Here is an 8,665-nt window from a genome sequence, read left to right as displayed (position 1 = left end):
GACCATTCAGGTATGACCTAAATCAAATCCCTTATGATTATACAGTGGAAGTGAGAAATAGATTTAAGGGCCTAGATCTGATAGATAGAGTGCCTGATGAACTATGGAATGAGGTTCGTGACATTATAAAGCAGACAGGGATCAAGACCATTCCCATGGAAAAGAAATGCAAAAAAACAAAATGGGTGTCTGGGGAGGCCTTACAAATAGCTGTGAAAAGAAGAGAAGCAAAAAGCAAAGGAGAAAAGGAAAGATATAAACATCTGAATGCAAAGTTCCAAAGAATAGCAAGAAGAGATAAGAAATCCTTCTTCAGCGATCAATGCAAAGAAATAGAGGAAAACAACAGAATGGGAAAGACTAGGGATCTCGTCAAGAAAATCAGAGATACCAAAGGAATATTTCATGCAAAGATGAGCTCGATAAGGGCAGAAATGATATGGACCTAACAGAAGCAGAAGGTGTTAAGAAGAGATGGCAAGAATACACAGAAGAACTGTACAAAAAAGATCTTCACGACCCAGATAATCACGATGGTGTGATCACTGACCTAGAGCCAGACATGCTGGAATGTGAAGTCAAGTGGGCCTTAGAAAGCATCACTACGAACAAAGCTAGTGGAGGTGATGGAATTCCAGTTGAGCTATTCCAAATCCTGAAAGATGATGCTGTAAAAGTGCTGCAATATGCCAGCAACTTTGGAAAACTCAGCTGTGAAAGTGCTCAATATGCCAGCAAATTTGGAAAATTCAGCAGTGGCCACAGGACTGGAAAAGGTCAGTTTTCATTCCAATCCCAAAGAAAGGCAATGCCAAAGAATGCTCAAACTACTGCACAATTGCACTCATCTCACACGCTAGTAAAGTAATGCTCAAAATTCTCCAAGCCAGGCTTCAGCAATATGTGAACCGTGAACTTCCTGATGTTCAAGCTGGTTTTAGAAAAGGCAGAGGAACCAGAGATCAAATTGCCAACATCCGCTGGATCATGGAAAAAGCAAGAGAATTCCAGAAAAGCATCTATTTCTGCTTTATCGACTACACTAAAGTCTTTGACTGTGTGGATCACAATAAACTGTGGAAAATTCTGAAAGAGATGGGAATACCAGACCACCTGATCTGCCTCTTGAGAAATTTGTATGCAGGTCAGGAAGCAATAGTTAGAACTGGACATGGAACAACAGACTGGTTCCAAATAGGAAAAAGAGTTCGTCAAGGCTGTATATTGTCAGAGTACATCATGAGATGTAGAGTACATCATGCAGAGTACATCATGAGAAATGCTGGACTGGAAGAAACACAAACTGGAATCAAGATTGCCAGGAGAAATATCAATAACCTCAGATATGCAGATGACACCACCCTTATGGCAGAAAGTGGAGAGGAACTCAAAAGCCTCTTGATGAAAGTGAAAGTGGAGAGTGAAAAAGTTGACTTAAAGCTCAACATTCAGAAAATGAAGGTCATGGCATCCAGTCCCACCACTTCATGGGAAATAGATGGGGAAACAGTGGAAACAGTGTCAGACTTTATTTTTCTGGGCTCCAAAATCACTGCAGATGGTGACTACAGCCATGAAGTTAAAAGACGCTTACTCCTTGGAAGGAAAGTTATGACCAAGCTAGATAGCATATTCAAAAGCAGAGACATTACTTTGCCAACAAAGCTCCGTCTAGTCAAGGCTATGGTTTTTCCTGTGGTCATGTATGGATGTGAGAGTTGGACTGTGAAGAAGGCTGAGTGCCGAAGAATTGATGATTTTGAACTGTGGTGTTGGAGAAGACTCTTGAGAGTCCCTTGGACTGCAAGGAGATCCAACCAGTCCATTCTGAAGGAGATCAGTCCTGGGATTTCTTTGGAAGGAATGATGCTAAAGCTGAAACTCCAGTACTTTGGCCACCTCATGCGAAGAGTTGACTCATTGGAAAAGATTCTGATGCTGGGAGGGATTGGGGGCAGGAGGAGAAGGGGACGACAGAGGATGAGATGGCGGGATGGCATCACTTACTCTATGGACGTGAGTCTCAGTGAACTCTGGGAGTTGGTGATGGACAGGGAGGCTTGGTGTGCTGCGATTCATGGGGTCGCAAAGAGTCGGACACGATTCAGCGACTGATCTGATCTGATCTTTCACTTTCGTCAAGAGGCTCTTTAGTTCCTCTTTGCTTTCTGCCATAAGGGTGGTATCACCTGCATATCTGAGGTTATTAATATTTCTCCTGGCAATCTTAATTCCAGCTTGTGCTTCATTCAGCCCAGCACTTTGCTCGGTGTACTCTGCATACAAGTTAAATAAGCAGGGTGACAATATACAGCCTTGATGTTCCTTTTTCCCAATTTGGAACCAATCCATTGTTCCATGTTCTGTTCTAACTGTTGCTTTTTGACTTGCATACAGATTTCTCAGGAGGCAGGTCAGGTGGTCTGGTATTCCCATCTCTTTAAGAATTTTCCACAATTTGTTGTGATCTACACAGTCAAAGACTTTGGTGTAGTCGATAAAGCAGAAGTAGATGTTTTACTGGAACTTTCTTGCTTTCTCGATGATTCAGTGGATGTTGGCAATTTGATATCTAATTCCCCCGCCTTTTCTAAATCAAGCTTGAACATCTGGAAGTTCTTGGTTCACGTACTATTGAAGCTTGGCTTGGAGAATTTTTAGCATTGCTTTGCTAGCATGTGAGATGAGTGCAATTGTGCAGTAGTTTGAATATTCTTTGGCATTGCCTTTCTTTGGGATTGGAATGAAAACTGACCTTTTCCAGTCCTGTGGCCACTGCTGAGTATTCCAAATTTGCTGGCATATTGAGTGCAGCGCTTTCGCAGCATCATCTTTCAGGATTTGAATGAGCTCAACAGAAATTCCATCACCTCTATCACCTTGTTTGCAGTAATGCTTCCTAAGGCCCATTTGACTTTGCATTCCAGGATGTCTGGCTCTAGGTGAGTGATCACACAATGGTGGTTATTTGGGTTCATTAAGATCTTGTTTTGTATAGTTCTTATGTGTATTCTTGCCGCCTCTTCTTAATATCTTCTGCTTCTGTTAGGTCCATACCATTTCTGTCCTTTATTGAGCCCATCTTTGCATGAAATATTCTTCTTCCAACAACACAAGATCTCTCATGACATCCCTCTTTCAACAACACAAGAGACAACTCTATACATGGACATCACCAGATAGTCCATACTGAAATCAGATTGATTGTATTCTTTGCAGCCAAAGATGGAGAAGCTCTATACAGTCAGCAAAAACAAGACTGTGAGCTGACAGTGGTTCAGATCATGAACTCTTTATTGGCAAATTCAGGCTTAAAATGAAGAAAGTAGGGAAAACCACTAGACCATTCAGATATGACCTAAATCAAATCCCTTATGATGATACAGTGGAAGTGAGAAATAGATTCAAGTGATTAGAGCTGATAGAGTGCCTGAAGAACTATGGATGGAGGTTCGTGACATTGTCCAGGAGGCAGTGATCAAGACCATCCCCACGAAAAAGAAATGTAAAAAGGCAAAATGGTTGTCTGAGTAGGCCTTAAATATAGCCGGAGAAAAGAAGAGAAGCTAAAGGCAAAGGAGAAAAGGTAAGATACACCCATCTGAATGCAGAGTTCTAAAGAACAGCAAGGAGCGGTAAGAAAGGCTTCATTAGTGATCAATGCAAAAAATAGAAGAAAACAATAGAATGGGAAAGATTAGAATTTTCATAGAAATGTCAAGATTTTTCATTTTAATTCAGGAAAATTAAAGGAAATTAATTTTTTAATTCCTCTATTTCTTCAGAGAGGAAGTTTGGCTTAGTGGACTGGGCCTTGGACTAGGGGCTGGAGAACATGGGTTTTCCCCCACCCCAACTTTGGGCCTATCTTTAATCTTTCACTGCTTCCTTCTTTTTTAAAAAATATACTTGTTCATTTGGCTGTACCAGGTCTTAGGTGTGGCATGCAGGATCTTTAGTTATGGCAAGTGAGATCTAGTACCCTGCCCAGGGATTGAACCTGGGACCCCTGCATTGGAAACGCTGAGTCTTAGCCACTAGACCACCAGGGAAGTCCCCATTTCTTCCTTCTTAAAGAAAATGCTTGCCATTCCTGCCTCAAAGGAGCCTTGTGAGGAAGAGTCAATGAAGTGCTATAGTAGAATCACCTAATAAAATAAACAGTACAAGCAGAAGACGCCATCACTAATATCAGAATTTACTTGTGACAACTGATGACAATGTGGCACTGTCCTTACTGCAGGGGTGAGGTGTCAGTTTAGACAGCTGCCCTCTCGAGTGACTCGGAAAAGCATGGACAGTCAGTGCAGAGGAATAGCCAATTTTTAAAAGTCAGGAAGCAAGAGAAACACCAGAGATCAAACTGCAGTACAATATTATCTATGGGGGAGACTGTGTTGCAGGATATGAGAAAATTGACATATTTAAAAAGATGATGTACTCTCCACTAGAACCTGTAAGAGAATTTTTTTTTTAATTTTAGGAAAATGTGAAGCCAAAGGAAAACAAAAGAAATGTTGGGAGCATACCAACTCTACTTTGAATCATTTTGAGAAGCAAGAATATGTGAGAGCTGATGAATTCATAAACGTGGAAGAGCAGAGCTGCTGTTGGTGCTTGTCCTAATGTCCTCTGCAGTATTAATCACAGATATGGTATGCTCAGCAGGCAAGCTAAGAGAGAGAGAAGGAAAGGCACATTTAAAGGGTATGACTCTGCCATGGGGCAGACTCCAGCTCCAGCCCCTCTCGCATGTATTAAATACTCTGTGCAAATGTCTTGGTTGCAAAGCTACATAATGGAGTTATTAGAGATATGTGCTCTGCAATGATCTTTTTAGATGAGAAGAATACTGAGATAACTAAATTTTAATCACTTAATTTAATCTTGTCCTTCTTGGGCTGGAATTCAGATTTCCTGATTGGTAATCTTTGTGCCAAATTTGATCATTTTTCATAAGATATGATCTTTACTTATTGGACAGTGACTCCAGCTCATTTCTGGACCCTGTCTGACCACCGCCACTCAAAATTATATTATGGCACACACAGCTTATATACGGATATGAATACCATTGAAGTGTAATCTTAATAATTTTGTTATATCCCTTGAAATTAGAAATATAAACACTCGGGGTAGAACCTATGCTCATATTTTTCCATGTGAAGTGAATAAGGTTTGAGATACAAATTGCTAGCAAAACAAATTTTAAAGAATTTCAGATGACTAAGCTCAATATCGGAGAAGGCAATGGCACCCCACTCCAGTACTCTTGCCTGGAGAATCCCATGGATGGAGGAGCCTGGTGGGCTGCAATCCATGGGGTCGCTAAGAGTCGGACACGACTGAGTGACTTCACTTTCACTTTTCACTTTCATGCATTGGAGAAGGAAATGGCAACCCACTCCAGTGGTCTTGCCTGGAGAATCCCAGGGATGGGGGAGCCTGGTGGCTGCCATCTATGGGGTCACACAGAGTCAGACACGACTGAAGTGACTTAGCACTTAGCATAAGCTCAATATGGTTTTAGGAGACTCACATTATTGATGTGAATTCATTGATAGATAATCTTTTGGGGATGTGTGAGCTATCTCTCAGAATTTAGAAGGGGACCATTGGAATCCTTCTGTCAGATACTTGCACTTAAGAAGCAGTTACAGGTTTAATGGGATTGCCTTTCTTTTTTAGCCTGTGAGAGACTACAGGCAGAGTCTTTTCAGCAAAGATTCTACTTTAGGATTTCTCAAAACCTTTGTGTTGATAAGGCAGCTAATCCATTTGTGGGTCAATCTGGAATTTTCTAGAATGTTAGCTACATTGTTAACACACATGCTCTGTGGTGGCCTGAAGGGGAAGGAAATACAAAAGTACAGCTTTTTTTGCTGTGCAGCAGAAACTGATGCAACATTGTCAAGCGAATACATGCCAATAAACATTTTTAAAAAATCTTAGCTACACAAAGATATGCATCCTTGTAACAACATTTGGTGTAAATATACAAGTTATCTTTTATTTATCACCTCCTTCAATCACAGTATCATCACAGCAAACAGACTCAGAGGAACATCTCTTCATTCCACTGCTGCAGAGGCGCCCATGAAACCTACTTTGATCCATATTCACGGCCCTCTGTTGTGTGGTGCCCACCAACAATGCCGTTTTGGTAGACCATATTTCCATTTTAATTTCATTATGACCAGAATAATGAGGCTATTGATGTCCCCATGTTCTCTTTGAACAGCCTCTTCAATTTGAACTGTGGCCCTTTGGTGCATCAAACTATTGTCATAGATGGAATATTTTAACATACTTTTTCTGTTTCTATGAGGCAGTTAGATTAGGAAAAAAAAAAAAAAAAAAACGAAAAAACCCTTCATGCTCATTCAGAGATCAGATCAGTCGTTCAGTCGTGTCCGACTCTCTGTGACCCCATGAATCACAGCACGCCAGGCCTCCCTGTCCATCACCAACTCCTGGAGTTCACCCAGACCCACGTCCATCGAGTCAGTGATGCCATGCAGCCTTCTCATCCTCTGTCATCCCCTTTTCCTCTTGCCCCCAATCCCTCCCAGCATCAGAGTCTTTTCCAATGAGTCAACTCTTCGCATGAGGTGGCCAAAGTACTGGAGTTTCAGCTTTAGCATCATTCCTTCCAAAGAAATCCCAGGGCTGATCTCCTTCAGAATGGACTGGTTGGATCTCCTTGCAGTCCAAGGGACTCTCAAGAGTCTTCTCCAACACCACAGTTCAAAAGCATCAATTCTTCAGCACTCAGCTTTCTTCACAGTCCAACTCTCACATCCATACATGACTATTGGAAAAACCATAGCCTTGACTAGACGGAGCTTTGTTGGCAAAGTAATGTCTCTGCTTTTGAATATGCTATCTAGCTTGGTCATAACTTTCCTTCCAAGGAGTAAGCGTCTTTTAACTTCATGGCTGCAGTCACCATCTGCAGTGATTTTGGAGCCCAGAAAAATAAAGTCTGACACTGTTTCCACTGTTTCCCCATCTATTTCCCATGAAGTGGTGGGACCGGATGCCATGACCTTTGTTTTCTGAATGTTGAGCTTTAAGCCAACTTTTTCACTCTTCACTTTCACTTTCATCAAGAGGCTTTTGAGTTCCTCTCCACTTTCTGCCATAAGGGTGGTGTCATCTGCATATCTGAGGTGATTGATATTTCTCCCAGAAATCTTGATTCCAGCTTGTGTTTCTTCCAGTCCAGCGTTTCTCATGATGTACTCTGCATATAAGTTAAATAAACAGGGTGACAATATACAGCCTTGACGAACTCCTTTTCCTATTTGGAACCAATCTGTTGTTCCATGTCCAGTTCTAACTGTTGCTTCCTGACCTGCATACAGGTTTCTCAAGAGGCAGGTCAGGTGGTCTGGTATTCCCATCTCTTTCAGAATTTTCCACAGTTTATTGTGATCCACACAGTCAAAGGCTTTGGCATAGTCAATAAAGAAGAGATAGATGCTTTTCTGGAACCCTCTTGCTTTTTCCATGATCCAGCGGATGTTGGCAATTTGATCTCTGGTTCCTCTGCCTTTTCTAAAACCAGCTTGAACATCAGGAAGTTCACGGTTCACATATTGCTGAAGCCTGGCTTGGAGAATTTTGAGCATTACTTTACTAGCGTGTGAGATGAGTGCAATTGTGCAGTAGTTTGAGCATTCTTTGGCATTGCCTTTCTTTGGGATTGGAATGAAAACTGACCTTTTCCAGTCCTGTGGCCACTGCTGACTTTTCCAGATTTGCTGGCATATTGAGTGTAGCACTTTCACAGCATCATCTTTCAGGATTTGGAATAGCTCAACTGGAATTCCATCACCTCCACTAGCTTTGTTCATAGTGATGCTTTCTAAGGCCCACTTGACTTCACATTCCAGGATGTCTGGCTCTAGGTGAGTGATCACACCATCATGATTATCTGGGTCGTGAAGATCTTTTTTGTACAGTTCTTCTGTGTATTCTTGCCATCTCTTCTTAATATCTTCTACTTCTGTTAGGTCCATACCATTTCTGTCCTTTATCGAGCCCATCTTTGCATGAAATATTCCTTTGGTAGCTCTGATTTTCTTGAAGAGATCTCTAGTCTTTCCCATTCTGTTGTTTTCCTCTATTTCTTGCATTGATTGCTGAAGAAGGCTTTCTTATCTCTTCTTGCTATTCTTTGGAACTCTGCATTCAGATGTTTATATCTTTCCTTTTCTCCTTTGCTTTTCACTTCTCTTCTTTTCACAGCTATTTGTAAGGCCTCCCCAGACAGCCATTTTGCTTTTTTGCATTTCTTTTCCATGGGGATGGTCTTGATCCCTGTCTGCTTTACAATGTCACAGACCTCATTCCATAGTTCATCAGGCACTCTATCTATCAGAAATAGGCCCTTAAATCTATTTCTCACTTCCACTGTATAATCATAAGGGATTTGATTTAGATCATACCTGAATGGCCTAGTGGTTTTCCCTACTTTCTTCAATTTAAGTCTGAATTTGGCAATAAGGAGTTCATGGTCTGAGCCTGCCAATAAAAACCAAAACTTTTATAAAAGATTATTTAATTGTTTCACATAGTAAGTGATTCAGCTGAAAGCAGATATGTATTATTAGTTTATTGCATTAAACTAATTAAAAATTAAAAATCTAAGGACTTCCCT

This window comes from Bos indicus x Bos taurus, chromosome 23 (assembly GCF_003369695.1).
Source record: "Bos indicus x Bos taurus breed Angus x Brahman F1 hybrid chromosome 23, Bos_hybrid_MaternalHap_v2.0, whole genome shotgun sequence".
NCBI classification, from domain to species: domain Eukaryota; kingdom Metazoa; phylum Chordata; class Mammalia; order Artiodactyla; family Bovidae; genus Bos; species Bos indicus x Bos taurus.
Note: the sequence above shows the minus strand (reverse complement) of the source record.